The following is a 19,591-nucleotide window of genomic DNA, read 5'->3' on the forward strand; positions in this document are numbered from 1 at the left end:
GTGTGGCGTTCCTGATGTGGTTATTTGCCCTGAACCAGCAAACGTACTGGGTACTGATTTTCCCATAGTTAGAATCCATTGTTCTGGGATCCAAAGGATGGAAATTAGAGTAGCATCTCTTAATATTCCACCTAATAATTCACTCACAGAAGTTTGATTATCATCTTTTCAAGTGTGGTTTTGCCGATTTAGATGTCTGAATTCCTGGGACAAAATTGCTCCATTAGACACAAAAATGTTCCCATAGCTAAGAGCTGCCCTTTGACCATTTCAGATTCCTGTGTCCCTGGATAAACAGGTAAGAAAGGAGGGTGACCACATTTACTGCGGAGATTAGATCGGTTATCAAGGGGAAATGGAACTCCTGCTAAATTAGGCAGACAATGGGAAAATATTCCTCAAACCAAGAAATTCTATGGGGACCCCACTTCATGCCATGTCAAGTGGTAAAAATCCATGGAAGACCATGAGAACCAATATAACAAGGACCTCCATGATTCATACCCTTCAGGAGTGAAGATTTGGGTTACCCCCCAAATAAAGAACCCTAACCTGATGAGGGGCTGGCTGAAGACAAAGGCAACATAGAACGGGCAGTGGAGTAAGAAAGATACAAGTAACAAATACTCATGATCAGTTGCAAAAAATGTACATTGTTGTAGCTAACATATTCCTTCTCTCCATTTTATGTCATATTTTTATCTTTTCTCTCCTTTTTTTCTACTGTTCAACACAGGGCTTAATTTTCTCCACATGTTATAGTATAGCAATCAAAACTGTGGTTAAACTAAAGGGGGAAAGAACAACACCCAGAGGTGAATGCTGAATGTGATAACATTTGGAGTCTCTGCTTTGGGGGGAAGTTGAATGTATTCTCATTTGCATGAGGGATGGTTTCATTACAATAATGGGCACATTTTTTGCTGCAGTTGTTGTGATTTGAAAGTTTGTGAGGGAAGAAGGGTATAGCCAAAGTTGTCATCTATGGCAAGAATTGGATATTGACTCCAGCAAGTGCATCAAGGGGAAATGGAACTCCTGCTAAATTAGGCAAACAATGGGAAAATATTCCTCAAACCAAGAAATTCCAATCCCCTTGTACTGGTGGTATGAGGCCTTACTGCAAGCTGGAGGCTGAGAAACCCAAGACTACATTTCCCAGGCATCTTTCTACCTCAGGTTTCCCAGATGACCTTGCCACCCTAGCAGTCTGTAAAAACAAATGGAGGAAGAAGTGCTTAGACCCAGTCTTGGGCTATGTTCTCAGTTACGATAGAAAGTTTGGAGACAGAGTCAGAAAGATGGGAGTTTGAAGCCCTACTCGGCTACCGCATCCTATGGGATGTGGGCAGTTTCCTGACCTTCTCAGCATCCCGTGGGTATAATGATAACCCCTCCCTGGGAAAATTACCATGAGACGTAAGGGAGATCATGAGTGTAAAGCACCTAGTACAGTACCTGGCACACACCACCAAAGGTTGGTTCCTCATCCCCTAACAATTGACAGATCTGTTTGGCAGTTTGGCAACTGGTCATATCTTTTGCCCCAGATACAATGAGTAAAAAATGTGCAACATTGCAGGAAGGAAAAGAAAAACATCTATGATAGTATCTAGCTGGGCATAAAGCCAGGGAAAATATCACTCCAACAAGGATCTGATTTCTTTTTTTTTTTTAATTTCTTTTTAAAAGTAAAAAGTTATCTGGACAAAAGACGCCAGTAGAAACTAGAGCCAATAACAGGTTAAGACGCTGGACCACATCGCTCTCTAACCAGATGTGCTAGTTAGGTGTTTTATAAGGGGTAGGGCTGTGTTTTGCTGCAGCCCGCACCCCCCACCCCCCGCCCCGATTCCTCTAACACCTTGACTTACTCCTCTCTTGGAGCAGGAAGGTGCTATTTAATACCTAGCAATCGCCTAGAGTGATTTATTTTTTTAGTACTTTCCAAGTCAAAGTTCCTAAAATATGTTGTTACATGCTCTTCACTTTCATGCTAAAGCAGAACTGTTTGCATTGCTTGTTCTCAGAATTCACCCATGACTTAAACCTACAGAGGTGAAAAGAATAAAAATTCAAACTGTGTTTCTTCACAATGGAAACCACCACTTTTGAAACAATAAAGTGAAGTTAGCTTTCAGGGCTGGCTGTCTTGCTGAGGCTATTGTTCTGTAAATGTTTGGTATCTGATAATCTAGAGCAGAACAAGAAAGCTATTCACTATCAGGTAACAAAATATACAATGCGTGATAAATTTTCTGTTATAAACTGCTCCGTACTTCCCATGCCCAAGGTGAAGGGAGGAAGTTCACCTTTGAGAACTGGTTTGGAGGAGAGAAGGAACTTATTTTCTCTTTTATTAAAATACTTCATGAACCTAATCAAAGTTGTGTGTCATACTTAAATATTTGCAGACTACATTCATTTGATTCTTCTAATATAACCAGGAATATTGAAACAATGAACTGATATTTAGGTATATACCTATATAAGTATAGTACTTAGATATTGTTTAATAAATGTATTAATTCCACCTATTTATTAATGGGGGATATGAAGGAGGTAAAAGGAAGAATGGTGGACAAAAGAGAGAAAAAAATAACTAAGACAGATGGTTAAAGAGGAGGAAAAGAGGCATTAAAAGCAGACAAAGAAAATTGATACAGCCACTGTGGAGAACAGTATGGAGGTTCCTTAAAAAATTAAAAATAGAACTATCATATGACCCAGCAATCCCACTACTGGATATATACCCTGAGAAAACCATAATTCAAAAAGAGTCATGTACCACAATGTTCATTGCAGCTCTATTCACAATAGCCAGGACATGGAAGCAACCTAAGTGTCCATCAACAGATGAATGGATAAAGAAGATGTGGCACATATATACAATGGAATATTACTCAGCCATAAAAAGAAACGAAATTGAGTTATTTGTAGTGAGGTGGATGGACCTAGAGTCTGTCACACAGAGTGAAGTAAGTCAGAAAGAGAAAAGCAAATACCGTATGCTAACACATATATATGGAATCTAAAAAAAAAAAAAAAAAAAAAAGGTTCTGAAGAACCTAGGGGCAGGACAGGAATAAAGATGCAGATGTAGAGAATGGACTTGAGGACATGAGGAGGGGGAAGGGTAAACTGGGACGAAGTGAGAGAGTGGCATGGACATATATACACTACCAAATGTAAAATAGATAGCTAGTGGGAAGCAGCCACATAGCACAGAAACATCAGCTCGGTGCTTTGTGACCACCTAGAGGTGTGGGATAGGGAGGGTGGGAGGGAGACACAAGAAGGAAGAGATATGGGGATATATGTATACGTATAACTGATTCACTTTGTTATACAGCAGAAACTAACACACCATTGTAAAGCAATTATACTCCAATAAAGATGTTTTAAAAAAGTAAAGAAAGAAAATAAAGAAAAAGAGAAAAAAAAAGCAGACAAAGAGGAAGAGAAAAATATAGGGCATATGAACAAAGCCAGGGAGAGAGAGATGGTAAGTCTAAAATATAATAGGAAACACAGTGCTAAATAATCTGAATTCCGATTCTAGGTTTTGGGAGCAAGTGATCATAAGTGTAGGAGTGAAGCTGTTTATTTCTCTTCCCCACCCTGCTTTCCTAGTGTGTGTGTTCACCATTGTATCCCTCATGCCTAGCCCAAGGACAATAAACCCTGTTCAATCATTGAATGAGGATGGGGAACCATCCCAGAACAACAGAAGGTCAGTTGCAAAGACACTGATAGGTACCCCCCCACCTCCCTAGTCATTGTACAGCCTATCTTGGTTCCCTCTGGTAATAAAGAATACATTTCTCGGGGCAGTTAGGGAGAACTTTCTTCTAATAGGATAAATTCTCAGCCGGTGTCCACCACCAGTTCAGCCCTTGAAACTGGACCCAGCAAATCGAAGTTGCCTTCTATAGGACAGCCCAGCGGAAGCTGGCCATACGTGACCACGTGCAACCCCACTGCCTCCTCACACCGCTGTCCAGTCCCCTCTTCATGGTGACCCTGCCCTCTGAAAACATTTTTCTCTTCTTCTTCTTCTTCTTTTCAAAGTATGGCTCATCCTCTTGGTGTGGTCTGAGTAGCGCAAAGGAAAGGGACTGTTATGTCCCTCGTTCTAGAGACCACAAACCTCATGCCGTACCTTCAATTCAAATGACTTTTCTTTGGGCGGCCACGTGGGAATAGGAAGAGCTCACCATTGAGAAGCAGTTTTCAGTTTACACGCCTCACACAAAACGCAGTTTCCCTCCCCTTCTCTGGATACAAAGCTCTGGGAAGTGGTTGAAACAGGACAAGGACGTTTGTTTTTGGCTCAGTCTCAGCTCCCTTCACTCGCCAATTCTCCTTCCCACCAGGGATGTTCTCAGTGTTGTTTTCCTTCAGCGTCTGCCATTTGCAAGGGTCTTTCTGTACTCACTCCAGCTGCCAGCCTGTCGCAAGCCTCTACATTAGCTGCCCTCCTTAATAATCTGCCTCCAAACACTTTCCCAGCCAAACTGCTTCCTCCTGCACAGCATTCTGGCAAAGCGGACGAATGCTGAGCTAGGCTGCATCAAGACCCAACTGCATGAATCCAGGCAACCGAGTTCACTTCCATTCCTCCTCCTGTAAAGTAAGGAGAATAATAGTGGCAACTTCCTGGTATCCTCGTGAGACACAGCAATACATGTAAACCCCTAGAGCAAGGCCAGGCACTCGGGAGGCATTAGCTACTATTCTAAAGCTTACCCTGCCTCTGCCTCCCAAGAAAGCCCATGAGATTTACAAAGTCACGCCCAGGAGTGTCTGACTCTTGGCTCCAAAGCGTCAACGGCAGGATTCCTTAATAGCGGACTCCTGCAATGGCATGCAAAATCATATGGATACAAGCAATTTTTTTCCTGAAATTCTCAACCTTGGTTACACACTAGAATCATCTGCAAAGTTTTTAAAAACGACTAATGCCCAGGCTGTCCCTCCTCTATCAGATATTCTGGTATACGTAGCCTGGGGTAGGGCCCGGGAATTGCTCCCCAAATAAGTAGAATGGGCATCCATGGGTGAGAATCAGTAATGCATAGCAAGTTTCTTAATGAGGGTGGGCATCAGATCACTTGTGTGGTTTTATATGTGTGTGTGTATGTGTGTGTGTGTGTGTGTACACCAAGACATCACTCCCAGAAATTCTGATCCCATAGGTTTCAAGTGGGACCAAGTACCTCTATGCTTCTAAAGTTATACAGGTGATTCTGATGTGCTTTGGAAAACCATTGGCCAGCAAGTTTTCATCACCTTTCCAAAGGTGATGAAGAAAAGTTGGCTCCCAAACAGTAGTCTGAGATGTGGTATCTGTCAGGGAAGACGTTTTCCCCAGTCCAGACTCCTCTCATCTGGACCCAGATGCTCTCGCTCAGCTCCCGGCGGGGCCAGCCCTGCGAGGAAGTGCTACCAGGAAGGGCAGAGCCCTGCAGCCTCTGACTCTTTCCTTCTCAATCAGGAAAATCACCAACCAGAGCAGCTTCTGTCACTGAGAGTGAGAAAGCCGGGAGAAATGGTTGGCGCCACGAGGTCCCTTCTTTATATTTATCCCAAACATTTTAGATTGAGTAAAATAGTCTTAAGAAAGTTGTGTCTATTTCTGTCAATATTTGCATGTGAGAACAGATTTTCAACAATAACCGATAAAGATTAAATCCAAGAAGAAGTAGGGTATTGTCACTTCATTTCACACCACACGAAATATAGATGTGCAAATTGACAAGCTTGTATACAACAAAGTACACTAAAATAAAGTAAGATAAACTGTCATGTTGCTATTTATTTTTATCTATCTAAATTCTTTAATATATTCCTTTTTTTAAAAAAAGACATTTAGGTATCAACATAACTCTACTTCCTATGCTTCTTAAGATGAATTTCCCATTATTCTGAAATTGTTCTTCCCATGCTTAAGATGTGAAAATATCCTTTCTTTAATGAAATGATGGTGTATTTGCTCGTTTGCTTTTAATGACTTTTCTTTGAAAAACAAAGGATTGGTAACTCCGTTCATCAACCTCCCTTCACTGTGCATCTCCCACACCTTTTTCTAAAAATTTTGATTGGAGTATAGTTGATTTACAATGTTGTGTTAGCATAGTGAATGTTATACATATACGTATATGTATAACTGATTCACTATGCTGTACATCTGAATGTGTATTCATATATAATACATATATCCACTCTCAATTTTTTTAGATTCTTTTCCCACATAGACCATTACAGAGTACTGAGTAGAGTTCCCTGTGCTATACAGCAGGTTCTTATTACCTTATTATCTATTTTATATATAGTAGTGTGTATATGTCAATACCAATCTCCCAACTTATCCCTTCCCACCCCTCCCCCCAACACACACCTTTTTTAAAACTGATCTGTGAAATCCCAGAGTCTGTGAAAAAGGTAGCCTCTGCAAAGTGCTTTTCAAAGTACGGATCTTCCTCGACTTATGATGGGGTTATGTCCCAATAAACTCATTTGAAAATATCAGAAGTCAAAAATTCTTTTCATACACCTAACCTACCAAACATCATAACTCAGCCTTGCCTACCTTAAACGTGCTCAGAACACTTACATTAGCCTAGAGGTGGGCAAAATTGTCCAACACAAAGCCTATTTTATAATAAAGTGTTGAATACCTCATGCAGTTTATGGAATACTGAAAGTACTGAAAATGAAAAGCAAATTGGTAGTCTGGGTCCAGAAAGGCTGTAAGTGTATTGGTTGTTTCCCCCCATGACCGCATGGCTGGTGGGGAGCTGAGACTCACTGCCGCTGCCCAGCATCACGAGAAAGGACTGTACCACACATTTCACTAGCCCAGGAAAAGACCAAAATTCCATTCGAGGTACAGTCTCCACTGAATGCGTATCGCACCATTGTAAAGTCGAAAAATCTCAAGTCAACCATCATTAAGTCATGGACCTTCTGTATTGAAACAATATACAAATATACAAAGTACTTAAACAGTATACAAATACATGTATACAAAAATGAGTGTCTCCAAAATATTGGCATCTTAACAAGTGCCCCAGATGTTTCTTGCCTATGAAAACTCGACAACCAAAGTAAAGATACTGCGTTTTTAAAAAGGAAGTTTCTTTACTCAGATGGATCTATAACTAGTAACACATCAAAATGACTAAGTATTTGGGGGAAGCAGGGGTTCATGAATTTGAAAAGTGTTTCTTTGGAATAATGAACAAAGCAGGGAAGAGAATGTTGGATGGATGGATGGCTGGAGAGAAGGATGGACAGCTGGATGGATGGAGTTTGGATACCTGACGGAGAAAAGGAAGGGGGCTGGAAATAGGAAGACTAGAAAGAATTGGGAAGAGGGAGATGATAATTAGATGAGGAGAAGAAAGAGGAAGAGAAATATAAGAAAGTAGATAGATGTAGATAGCATCGAGGGAAAAAATGTTGAGAGTTACTATGCAAGTGGATTAAATGGTGATTTTTGTCCTCGGTTCTCTCCTCTGAAAACAAGCAAATTGATTTTGATTATCTCCAATGTCTTTTCCATTTCTGACATTCTTTGTGTGTATGGGGTACACAAAGAAGAAGAAAAAGGAAAAACAAAGAGATGAAAAGAGGTTCAGTAATTCCCAAGTATTAGACTATGTATTTTCTTACTATGGTCACAGTAACAAATTACCACCACCTTCCTGGCTTAAAGCACAAACTTTTTTCTCTTACAGTTCTGGAGGTTGGAAGTCCTAAAATCTAGGCAGCCCTCCTGTGCAATTGGCATGCAGGCTTAGATTCAGAGATGCATTTGATTCAGGGACCCAGGCTCTTTCCATCTTTTGACTGTATCTTCTCCTACTTGTGGCTGCCAAGACTGCCTTCAGGATACAATTGCCAGATGTAGCCAATGAAAATACAGGACACCCCATTAATTTTGAATATCAGATAAATGGCACATAATACTTTTAGTATAAGTATGCTCCAAATATTGCATGAGACATAATAATGCTTAAAAAACTGTGTTGCTTATCTGAAATTCAAAATTAACTGGGTATCCTCTATTTTATCTGGCAAACTTCCTTGGGGATCATATCCATTCCAGCCAGCCAGATGGCAAAAAGAGCATGGATAATCATTCTCTAAGGGGCATTTATGGTTCAGGCCAGGATGAAAGTCTGCTCACCGATGAGCAGCATCGTATACTAGCTCTACACTCAGGACAATTTCTCCCGGGTCACCCCGCCAGCCACTCTAGCCCCTTCCTAATCTGCTTCAAAATGCTAATCCGTGCATAGTACCACTCTTTTTTATAATCCTCCCAAACACATTTACGTTGCCTAGGAATCCCGGTCCCTAACCAATTTCCGCAGCCCCATTTATGACTCACTCCACACTTCCCAACTCCTGCCACACTGTCTTCCTACAGCACCTCATATAAATCTTTGAGCCAAAATGAAATTCAACTGGACCTCCATAATTGCTCAGAAAAGGAGAAATGTCAGGGCCAAAATGAACCAAGTGTCATATGAATTAACGCCCAGGGCCATACAAGGAGGGGCTGTGAGTAAGTCTTCCTACTATTGAATATTTTATGAAATCCCAGGTTTCTTTTCAGTCCTTTCTGGATTTAGAGGCCAGGGTCTTCAGCTGGCTCAAGCAGCTTTTGTTAACATTTCCAAAAAGATAGAACTAAGAAACTGAACATAGAAAATAGTGCAAAATATGAATTTGTTTAAAGGAGGGTGGTTTTTAGGCTTCCGTTTAAAAAAATGGTCTGACCCAGTTTTCAACTAGGTCAAGATGTGGTAGACTGAGTTAAATCATGAAAGGCACAAATTACCTCAGAGCAGAGGAAGATTTTCATGAAGTCTCTTCCTAACTGCTCCCTTAGCTTGAGTGGAACTTGACTTTCCAGCTGAGGGAGTGTCGCACCCCCAAGGAAAAGTGAACTCATGATTTTGACATCGCTCTACTTTTATTTCCCCATCCTTCTCCCAGCTTTCACCAGGTTCCCCATTCCTTCCTGCAATGGTTGATTTTCCCCTGTTTTAATGACTTGGAGTGACTCAAAAGGGATGGCTTTGTGGTGTTTTTCATCTTTTCCTTCCATTTTTCTTTTACTTTTATTAGAGTAAATGCAAAGAGACCTGAAATTTAGAAAATCTAACAGTTTTTACCCTTTTTTCTTCTTCTATATTTTCACTTGCATCATAACTTAAATATTTTTTGCTCCTTTCACCCTATTATTTCCCTTAACATCTTTATATGATTGAACTATTAGGATTCTTTTTTTCTCTTATGCCTTTCTTGTTTCTTTTCTAAAGGTTTTTCCATTACTTGGTTTTGTTGATCTTTGAAATTTGGGCCTTCTTGGTTTTCTATAAATATTGTTCTTTTAAAAATAAGCCTCATTTTATTCTTGCCTTGTGAACTTTTAATTTTCATATTCCCATTAGACATTTCTGAACAATTTCTCTTTTGTTTTTTGAGTTAAAACTTTGTTTCTTGCTTCTCTTTCATTTATTTTCCCCCTTCCTTCACCTGAGAGGGATATGGTCTTAACAACCCATCTTCTTAGATCTTCTTTGTTTCCTTCTTTCCTTTTTTCACTCTAGCTCTTGCCTATATTTTTAGTTTTTATGTCTTTAATATCTTTTCTCTCTGTCTTCCTCCTGACTCATTCCCTACTCTCTCTTCTCCTTTCTATCTGTGCCTCAGTTTTCCCTTCTAAGTTTTCCTTATTCCTCTTCTTTTCTTTAGGTCTTCCTGTTTTTGCTTCATCAAAAAAAAAAAAAAAAAAAAAAAGTCCTCAGGGGAGAAGGGGGGCGTGGGATGGATTGCGAGATTGGGATTGACATATATACACCACTATGTATAAAATAGATAACTAATGAGAACCGACTGTATAGCACAGGGACCTCTCAATGCTCTGTGGTGACCTAAATGGGAAGGAAATCCAAGGAAGAGAGGATATATGTATACATGTGGCTGATTCACTCTGCTGTACAGCAGAAACTAACACAACATTGTAAAGCAGCTATACTCCAATAAAAATAAATAGATAAGTAAATAAAAATAAAATAAATTAAAGAAAAACAATTCCATCATTATAGAATGCAACAGTTCTCCCGCTTATATCACCTTCTCACCTCATGGGTTTAACCTCCTGATCAATCAAAATTCAAAGCAAAATTGTAAATTTAACCTTAAAAAAAGAAATCAGATATAACAACATATGAAAGGAACGCATAAAACAAATGTATAGTGTACTGAACAAATATTTTAAAAAATTCATAGAACCTCCACCCAGGTTAGACTCCCCAAAACCCCACAGTGCCCTGTTTTGGTCACATTCTCCTTACTCTCTCCTGAAAATAAGTGTACTCTTTGCCTTCATGCTAATGATTTCCTCACTTTTCTTTAGCTTTACCACCCTTGCATGCATTCCTAAACAGTAAGGTTTAATTTTTTCCTGTTTTTGAATTTTATAAAAATGGGATCATCTGTAGATAGACCCTGTATATTGCTCTCTCTTGTCCTTTTAATTTCACTCAATGCTATGTTCAAAAGTCTAGGCTATTCAATAAAAAAAGACTGAAATAATGCCATTTGCAGCAACATGGGTGGACCTATAGATTATCATACTAAGTGAAGTAAGTCAGACAGAGAAAGACAAATATCATATGATATCACTTATATATGGAGTCTTAAAAAAAATGATACAAATGAACTTATTTACAAAGCAGAATCAGACTCACAGACTTAGAAAACAAACTTACGGTTACCAGAGGGGAAAGGTCGGGGGAAGGGATAAATTAGGAGCTTGGGATTAACATATACATACTATTATATATAAAATAAATAATCAACAAGGACCTACTGTACAGCACAGGGAACTCTACTCAATATTCTGTAATAACCTAAATGGGAAAAGAATCTGCAAAAGAATAGATATATGTATATGTATAACTGAATCACTTTGCTGTACACCTGAAACTAACACAACATTGTAAATCAAGTACACTCCAATATAAAATAAAAATTAAAAAAAAATTCTAAGCTGTTGCTGCGTTTAGATCTCCATTGCATGCGATATTCCACGATTTATCCATTCTCAAGTTGATGAACCAGTTTGGAGCTACTATAAACAGTGCTGCTGAGAACATGCTTGTACAAGAATCTTGGCACATGTGTGTGCCCACATATCTCCAGGGTATGAATGGGACAGCACTGCTGAGTCACAGTGTGTGCTTATGTTCGGGTTTTATAAAAAATGCCAAGCTGTTTTCCAAAGAGGTGGTAACAATTTACATTCCCACTCATGGTCTACGGGAATTCCTTTTGCTCCACAGCCTTTCCAAACTTGGCCCATCCAATGGGCAGGGATGGGCATCTTCATCTCTGTATGCCCGGAGCTCTCCAGTTGACTGGCTTTTAAAAGAGGCTCCCAAGCATTTGTTAATTCATAAAATTCCTTTCTGTTTATGAATCATCACAGATTTATTCCATGTCTGAAAATTTTTCAAGGATCTACCTTAGGAGGACCATGGTCAAGTGGGCGTGGACTACATCTACTCTGAAAATTTCTTTTTCTTTAACATGGAAAAAGATTTACTCCGCTAGTATATAGGGCAAGGTTTGTACAGCGCAGAATGAGGGAGACTGCAGTTCATCACCCGGCCCATGCCTTCAACCCTAAGACAAGGATGAAGGGTGCCCACTGAGTCTCCACATTCCTGAGCTCAGGAGAGGACTTTCCTTCCCTGCCTCACAATGCAGTTCTGGATTCAGGAGACCTGAACTTACCAGGGCCCTCTGTGGAACTCTCCTACCTCTGGAAGCAGGATACAAACTCTGCACCCCTACCTGTCTCATGGAGTACCGCCCCCCTTAAACTCCCACCCCAGTATATTAATAGATGCCCACCAGTAAATTTTTCTAAAATTACAAGTCTTTACAGGTTGATTTTTTTTTTTAGTAACAGATGTGAAAAAGGAAAGTTTTGGACAGACCTAACACTGGGTCTTTATACTTCTCTGGAGATCATTTACTAGAGTGGTAGTAAAAGTGATATGGAGTGAAGTTATAAAGCTCAAAAGAACTGCCGCTTATAAACTCATATTCAAGGAGTTTTTTAATGACAATGAAGTGTTACTAATAAAAATTTCCCCACCTACAAACAAATGTTTCCCTTAATTCAGATGTGAACTGAATGTATGAGTTAACACTCTATAAATGCCTTTTGGTTAGGGCCTCTGTGCTAAGTTGGTTTAAAATTCTCATCTTTAAATTGCTTTTGCCTTTAATATTTCCTCTTTTAGATAATGTGTATTTGAAAGTGTTCTTCAAATTGAATGTTAAGTACATGTCTATCAGAGAATTTATTCCCTTTAAGAAGAAACTCCTCAAAAGTTGATAGGAAAGGAGAATATTTGTCATTAGAAAAATTTTGTAAATTGTTCCAACACTCTCAAAAAGTGATGTTTGAGATACGAAAAAAGAAAGATGCTCCACACTTCAATCTGTCCAGCTGTCAGCCCGTTATCAAACCTCCTCAAATTCTTTCCTAATTGATGAATGAATCCTTCTTAGTGAATTATAGTTATGAGTCAATGGAACAAAAAAGAGATTAAAACATCACTCAAAATGAGTATATTTGTCCACCTGGTCAGCCATGCTATTTTTTTAAAAGTCAGGAATAAGCAACTTTTTGCAAGAAGAGAATGTCATCACTAAGGGTGGAAGAAACATGATCAAATGGCAGAGACTTTGTAGGATAGAAAGAGCACTCGGAATCTAAAAAAAAAAAAAAAAAAATTTGGTTCTGAAGAACCTAGGGGCAGGACAGGAATGAAGACGCAGACATAGAGAATGGACTTGAGGACATGGGGAGGGGGAAGGGTAAGCTGGGGATGAAGTGAGAGAGTGGCATGGACATATATACACTACCAAATGTAAAATAGATAGCTAGTGGGAAGCAGCCGCATAGCACAGGGAGATCAGCTCGGTGCTTTGTGACCACCTAGAGGGAGGGTGGGAGGGAGATGCAAGAGGGAGGGGATATACATATACATATAGCTGATTCACTTTGTTATACAGCAGAAACTAACACACCATCATAAAGCAATTATACTCTAATAAAGGTGTTAAAAAAAAGAAAGAGCGCTGGGCTGGGGCTCTGATGGTGCACATTCTAGATAGTGTGAAAAGATAAGAGATCAAAACTAAAACCCAAGAGGTTGAGTAAAATCTCTGTAATATTATATTTTAATTGGAAATATCAATGTGAATTCATACATTTCCTAGTTCTTCCTCCCTGGAAGGGGTTAGAAGCAGTGCCCCTAGTTATAATCAGTACCTTAACAGAATGCAGGTCTTTGTTTCTATACACCATCCATGCCCCCCAAACATCACTAGGGCTTCTTGGAGAAACAGCTGACTCTAGGTCTCAGGCAGAGAATGAGCAAGACAGGCCTGGGACATGTGGTTACAGAAAGCAAGGAATACTCACAGATGAGTGGGCGTGTGTCAAAATTTAGGACAATACGGGCTCCACAAAAGGTAAGTGATTGTGACACATGGAATAAATAAAAATGCACACTACTACTCAAAGAAAGAGAAAAGGAGACACTTGCTATCACTGGCAGTGTCTAGCATACCAAATCCTTGCTCTGAAAATTAGTAACTATGGGAGAAGAACTATACATCATGCCACATGCTGCAAGGAAGATCTTTACCGCAGAATTCCAGCTAATAATATAGAAAGAATAATAGATATTTACAACCACAAAAGAAATAATTGATTCATGTAAGATCTTCAGTGGATATAAAACTACTAGGTAAATTATAGTGGTAATGTTGGCATGATGTTGAAGCATTACTCCACAGATTGTTTACTGTTTTCAAAGGTAAATACCAGAGATGTCTGTCATCATCTTAGCCAAGTGACCAAATTAGCATCACTAATTGTGAAACAAACTGGCATTTTGTGCTTGGTGAAGGGAAGCATATAATGTAAACCTCAGCTATGAAGTTATGTCAGAAAATTTTACCTGAATCTAACCAATTTATAGACTTAACTTCCAGTCTAATGGAAATATAGAAGACAGAGAACAAGTTAAATTAAAAGAAACAATCATCAAATTCAGAATGTACAATTTGATAAAACAATTATTCTGTCAATATGATGAAAAAAAAGTGGGGGAGGTCTGGCACAGTTTCTCTACGAAAAGAGGGATCAATCAAGAAGTGGGTGTAAATAGAGATTATCATACTAAGTGAAGTAAGTCAGACAGAGAAAGACCAGTGCCATATGATATCACTTATATGTGGAATCTACAATATGATGCAAATGAACTTATCTATAAAACAGAAACAGACTCACAGACATAGAGAACAGACTTATGGTTGCCAGTGGGGTGGGGGGGAAAGAGAGGGATGGATTGGGAGTTTGGGGTTAGTAGATGCAAACTATTACATTTAGAATGGACAAACAACAAGGTCCTAATGTATAACACAGGGAACTATATTCAATATCTTGTGATAAACCATAATAGAAAAGAATATGAAAAAGAATGTATATATGTGTATAACTGGGTCACTTCGCTGTACAGCAGAGATTAGCACAACATTGTAAATCAACTATACTTCCATAAAAAAAAAGAAGAAGAAGTAGAATGTGTAAACCTTTGTCGGAAATTAATTTGGAAGAAAAAAATAGCCGAAAAAAAGATATGGAGCACAATTTGGGAACGTATAATGTGTGTGTTAGACACTAGATATATTAGAAAACGTTTGTTAATTTTATTAGCTGTGATATTGACCTACGGAGGAGAATTTCATTGTTTTAGGAGATGCTTGCTGAATTCTTAGGGTGAAGTATCATCATGTTTGCAAATTACTTTGAATAATTCATCAAAATAATTCAGAGAGAGAGAGAGTGAGAACACAAGAGAACAACATGGCAAGATGTTTAGAAGTCTTGAAAATAATTGTTAGGTATATGGTGTTCATCATACTAGCCCTTCAAATTTTCTGTATGTTTGAAAAATTTGTAAAAAAAGAATGAATAGTAATGAATAAAGCAATCTTTTAAAACTCAAAATAGAGTATAATTTAAAAATGACAGTATTGGGGGCTTCCCTGGTGGTCCAGTGGTTAAGACTCTGAGCTTCCACTGCACGGGACACAGGTTTGATCTGTGGTAGGGGAACTAAGATCCCACATGCCATGTGGCGCAAGCCAAAAAATAAAAACTAAAAATAACAATGACAGTATCAAACCAATATACATGTAAAATAATATTATTTGAAGATATGAATGAAACCGTGCTTCTATTTACAGTGAGTAACACAAGTGTACTTGGCCTTGACTCCTGGTCGACTCTAATCCATCCTATGCCCTGCAGCCAAAGTGAGCTTTCCAAAAAGATCAGGTCATGTTATTCATCCTTCAGTGGCTTAGAATCAAGTCCTAAGTTTGCATTCCTTCTGACAGAGTCCTATTTATATTCCCCACAACAGTCAGACAAATGACTTTGCTCTACTTGTACCAAAGGCTCCTTTGTTCTCCCAGAGTGATGGAGACCGAAGATGGCTGACTCAGCCCCCTCTCTATCTTCCTTCTTCTAACTGGAGAGGGTAAAAAGTGAAAGCAACATTTTGCAAACTGCTGTTCAGCTACGGTGCTGGTTGTGATGTGATCTGCCTACTGGATGTATTTGTTCAAGATTTGGAATGTAGAAATAAGGCAGGGTCATCTTTACATGCCTCCTTTCTGGTTTTTGCTATCTAGCAAAGCCACGAATACCTGAGGTTTCTCTGCTAGCTTGAACCTCTAGCTTCAAGGGGTAATGAGTTACTGGGGCCTCTTGATGAGTCTTTCTAATCCCTGGATTGCAGCTATGGGCTGCTGTTTTCCCGTTTCTGGAGAGTCCAGAGGTGGTTGAAGTGGTGGCAACAGGGCCACCACTAGCAGTTGGTGATTTCAATCAATATTCTTGATCCTAGCATAAGTCCCATGGTGGGTCATTTCTGTTTGTTTCTAGAATTATTCCCAGAGGCCCAACTTTGAACCTATTCCGTCAGCCCTTCCAATAATTTTCTAAGACCTAATTTCCTGTATTAAAACCTTTTTTAAGTCAAAATGCCTGGAGTGGTTTTCATTGTCCACACTGAACTCTGATAAAATTGCATGAATCTGAGAAATAAGTATCTTAAAAAATAAGAGATTTTGAAATAACCAGAAGTTATACTTGGGTAGGGATTCCAAACTCTGGAACATCAAACCACATTGAACACTTGAGAAAAAAATAGATTTCCTGACTCCACCCCAAACCTACAGGATAAAAATCTCCCTAGGTAGAGCCTACGATATATTTTTTAAATCTCCCCAGGTGATTATGATGTAACCTGCTTAGCATGGAAGTCGGACAGGTACGTAGGATATTAAGGTGTAAAGGCTTGTAGAAGTCATGAGACCTAATCTGCCATGTGATGCAAGAATCTCAGTGCTGACATTTTGATATTTCCCAGTCTTCCTCTCCTGCAGATTACATTATTGCCTGCAGTAATTTACCAACCTAGCAGGAACTCTCTATTAAGAAAAGCCACTTCACAATGAAATAACTTCTTCCAAAACTACGCAATAAAGGAAATGCCCAAGTTAAATTGTGATTTGAAAAATCTATATTTTACTTTACAGAATGTATATTAAACTTTAATAGTATGTGAATACTATTAAACTCTTTAAGAATATTTTTATCAGCTTAAAGCACATTCTATATAGTAATACGCCAGAACAGGATCTCAAAGTAGTATCTCCCAGAATCATGGAATTGCCGGATACAAGATTAGAAGCAATCTTAAAGATAACTGTTTTAAAACAGGGACCTGTTTTAGAGTAGGAGGCACAGCTTAAAAATTATGTTGAAAAAAAGTGACTCCAGAGGCCCTGATATTGGTGTTTTACTCAGTTGTTGGCTGAGCAAAAAGCACTGTATTTAACATAGCATTCAGGATTCTTTTCAAATAAATGCCAATTTCTGTTCACTTCCCTACTTAATCATTCCTTAATTTTCATTGGGGTCTTACCTCAAGATGTTTGTTAACTTCACCCCTTCTGTGGATCCAACTCAACATAAACAGTTGGAGAGTTGACTAAAGATAGACAAGAAAACAGAGCAAAATAAAGTAACAAAAAATAACAAAAATCTGTAATTTTGAAAGAGCCCAGTGATTATGGATATGTATACAATGAACTCAAATTGGAAAGCAAAGGTGGAGGGGCAAATTTCTTCCAACATCACCATTGAGAACCTGAAAAATAATTGGGAATGAAAGCCAAACACTCCAAGGTTCTGACTCTGATAGTGACACTGAGTGTTGCTTTCAATTGGTGATGGATTGGTGACAGAGGTAGACTACAGCTGTACCCAAATTCCTTTTAATTTCTCATCCCTCTTTTGGGTATCCACTACACTGTTTTCCGAAAACTGTAAATCCAAGTGGCTAAATGATAGTTAAATATCATAGAAAGAGTCTGATCTGAACTTTAGGGTAGAGAATTTACATTAGTAAATAAATAAACATGAGATTCATCTGGGTCTGTTCAGAAGTAAGTTCATGGTTAACAACTTCACATATATTCCGCATCTGATAAATAGTCTAGCAGGATCTCAGAGTTTGATATAGATCCTAGCCTTTCAAAGTTATCCAAAGAGCACCTTCTAGGTACAAAGTCCTATGTTAGGCACTGCAAAAAAATTCAAAGAGGTAGAAGCAATATAGTGCTTTTTTCATAAAGGAGAGCCCAGCATCGTGCACAGATGAAGCACATGTGGTAGGTACAATTCATGGGAGAACAAGGTGAATCCTCCACCACTGGCAGAGACACAACATGCTACGGATGCTCAGAGGGACGAGGGCATAGCTTGGACCGGACTGATCTGGGAATGGTCCATGAAGGAGGAAGCACATGAAGGGGGCCTTGATCTAGGTGGGGATGAGGGCAGCATTCTAAACGAAGCTGTAGAGAGAGATGTGAAAACAGAAAATGACAAAGTTTGCCTAAGCCATGGAAAGGAAGTCAATGTGCCCGCAGTATGTAGAACACAAGTTACCCCAAGAGGCAGGAAGGGACTGGATCATGGAGGGCGCTGCATCCCAAGCTGGGGACTTGATAGGTAATGGGAACCCAGGAGAAATGTGTAACCCAATTATAATGGCAAAATTCAATTCTTGAGGATAAATATGCAAGGTGTGTTCCAATGGGAAGAGATTAGAGGCTGGAAAATCTCTTAGGTGGTGAAAGCAGCAGAAAGAAGGTGAGGGCAGTGAGAACGAACACCCTGTGGCAGCTCCAAAACAAGCCCCAGCCTGGAGTCCACACCAAGGAGAAGCTGCTGAGTTCACCTAAAAGGGAGCACTTGGCCATGAGCTAAGACAGCCTTACCATTCCCCCACCTCCGCAAATCTGACTAAACTTTATTTTATTTTATTTTTTTAGAAGGTGATTTTTGTTTTCTGTTTTTTGTGTTTTTTTCAATTTATTTTATTTTATTTTTTATTTTATTTTATTTTTGGCTGTGTTGGGTCTTCATTGCTGCGCGCGGGCTTTCTCTAGTTGCGGTGAGCGGGGGCTACTCTTCATTGCGGTGCGCAGGCTTCTCATTGCGGTGGCTTCTCTTATTGTGGAGCACAGGCTCTAGGGTGGGCGGGCTTCAGTAGCTGTGGCACGCGGGCTCAGTAGTTGTGGCTCACGGGCTCCAGAGCACAGGCTCAGTAGTTGTGGCGCACGGGTCCAGTTGCTCCGCGGCATGTGGGATCCTCCCGGACCAGGGCTCGAACCCATGTCCCCTGCATTGGCAGGCAGACTCATAACCACTGCGCCACTAGGGAAGGCCCTGACTAAACTTTAGACCTGTGTCTTCCTCCCTCTAGGTCCCTGACCTCCCTTTCCTTGGAGCATCTATCATAGAAAACTAGTCATTGTAAATTCTTTCTCTGGCCCTTTGAAATTTAAATCATTTTTAAAAGTCTTTTGCCAGTTTCATAACTCAGGAGTGTCTTTCTCAAGCACCTGGGAACCATCCCTGTGAAATATAATCATCAAAGACAATAGTGCCGCTACCTTCCAGCCTCTGGGAAGGATGGAAGCCTAACCCCAGTGGGCACCTTGCACCAAGTCACAAAACTGCTTTATGCCATGAAGATACAAGAAAGTTTACTTTTCTTTTTGGCAGGGGAGTGGTGGGTAAAGCCAATTAGCAAACACAGATGGACTATGGTAGCCTACCCTGGCTCTGAAAAACCCTCCTGCCCTTTGTTTCAGGGGAATTAGGTCCAGACTTTAGTTCTGGCCTCTCTCCCTTATTGCAATAGCCTTGAACAAAGTCATCTTTGCTTACTTAACTTTGTGCAATGCCGTTTTTGCTTTGACAGTCATAGTAAAAGCCCAGTTGATTTCGAAAACCATGAATTTGCAATAGCACCAGACCATAGGTGGTGGAACTCTGCCACCAGGGCTTAGTCATCTGCAAATTAAGAAGAAGAAGGGTTGGACTGAACCCCACATGCACTGT

General features: G+C 39.6%; 1 protein-coding gene across 1 annotated transcript in view; it reads right to left on the bottom strand.

Annotated features, from left to right (window-relative positions):
- DAW1 (dynein assembly factor with WD repeats 1) overlaps positions 1–18,838 on the bottom strand; it is a 78,594-nt gene extending 59,756 nt beyond the window's left edge. The window contains exon 1 of the mRNA XM_082396260.1: positions 17,103–18,838. The gene's annotated coding sequence lies outside the window, so the exon portion shown is untranslated. The remainder of the gene's footprint in view (positions 1–17,102) is intronic.
- Positions 18,839–19,591: the final 753 nt, after the last annotated feature.

The sequence above is a fragment of the Balaenoptera borealis genome, assembly GCF_965194805.1.
Source record: "Balaenoptera borealis genome assembly, chromosome: 6".
Lineage (NCBI taxonomy): Eukaryota > Metazoa > Chordata > Mammalia > Artiodactyla > Balaenopteridae > Balaenoptera > Balaenoptera borealis.